Below are 1,691 nucleotides of genomic sequence, written 5' to 3' on the forward strand. Positions count from 1 at the left end.
ATATGAAGTTAAACATAAGAGGATTTTACTGAAGACCACTGCAGTAGACGTCAGGACATTTCAACTCAGGTGAAACAGAAGCCTTGTGGGTGTTTAAGCACTAGAATGAACTAGTGGGGAGCCTGGTCAATGAGATTGGGCTTTCTGTGTTTGCTAATTGGCAATTATGTAAGATAGCTTCCTACCCTCCTAGGAGATAAGGGCACTATCTTCCTTGATTACATTTCAAAGAGAAGATTCCCAGGTCCTTGAGAGAGATTTTTCTGAGTTGTAACATTAGCAACAGACTGGGGAAAAGATTTACATCTTATAAAGACAGAGAAAACATTTACAATGACATACAACAGACTCATAGAATGACAATTGCTCTAAATGGCACCCTGACCTCAGAATCAGTCCTTAATTATTCTGGTCTGGCTGAAAAACCCAGGAGAGCATTTCAGACATGGAAAGCCAAGACACTGTGACTAAAAAAAATTTAAAAAGTCCTACATGAAGGATCTCTATGAGTGAGACCCCAGTGGAAAGAAAGGGCCATCAAAGAAGGATGTATTTTCTCTGATGGGAGGAGAGAACTTCTACTTTGCTTATGGCCTTGTCTAAATACGGGCAGAGATTGTGGACTCAAATGGCTTCCATAGCCTTGGCAGCTCACGTCAAGAGCTCCAGTGATCACTGATGTCATATATGAGATTGTTAATTGTTAAATTAACAACAGGAGTCACTGTGCACCTACTCCCCATGTAGGACCTCTGTCCTCAGTGAGTTGTATTATGAGAATTAACTGTAAAACTTGTTCTCCATTTTTTTTATATTGTGTGTGTGTGTGTGTGCAAATTGTTGAAGTCTTTATTTAGTATAGAGTCGGTCTTCTGTGTATAAAGTTAACCGAAAATGAATCTTAATGGAGAATGGGAATGGGAGGGGAAGGAGGAAGGGGGGCTAGAGTGGGGGTGGGAGGGCTAGTATGGTGGGAAGAATCACCAAATTCCTAAAGTTGTATTTATGAAATTTCTACTCATTAAATAAAAGGTTTCTTTAAAACATGTAACACTAATTGACAAAAAAAAAAAAAATACAACAAAATAATGCTTTAAGAAAAAGGAGTCAGTGGCTTATAGTGAGGGTAAAACACCTGTCTAAAGTTAGTTGTGGGCCGGCGCCGATGCTCAATAGGCTAATCCTCCACCTTGCGGCTCCGGCACACTGGGTTCTAGTCCTGGTCGGGGTGCTGGATTCTGTCCCGGTTGCCCCTCTTCCAGGCCAGCTCTCTGCTGTGGCCCGGGAGTGCAGTGGAGGATGGCCCAGGTCCTTGGGCCCTGCACCCGCAAGGGAGACCAGGAAAAGCACCTGGCTCCTGGCTTCCGGTCAGTGCAATGCGCCGGCCACAGCACTCTGGCAGCAGCGGCCATTGGAGGATGAACCAACGGCAAAAAGGAAGACCTTTCTCTCTGTCTCTCTGTCTCTCTCACTGTCCACTCTGCCTGTCAAAAAAATAAAATAAAATAAAATAAAGTTAGTTGCGGTGAGGGAAATGTTAAAGTTGCTTTGGACACCACTTTCTAAAGAAGAGAAAAAGTGGCTGGTACTGTGGCTCGGGAGGTTAAACCTCAGCCTGCGGTGCCTGCATCCCATATAGGTGCCAGTTTATGTCTTTGCTGTTTCATTTCCAATCCAGCTCCCTACTAATG

The sequence above is a fragment of the Oryctolagus cuniculus genome, chromosome 3 (genome assembly GCF_051225735.1).
Source record: "Oryctolagus cuniculus isolate XC-2025 breed Fujian yellow rabbit chromosome 3, ASM5122573v1, whole genome shotgun sequence".
Classification (NCBI taxonomy): Eukaryota; Metazoa; Chordata; class Mammalia; order Lagomorpha; family Leporidae; genus Oryctolagus; species Oryctolagus cuniculus.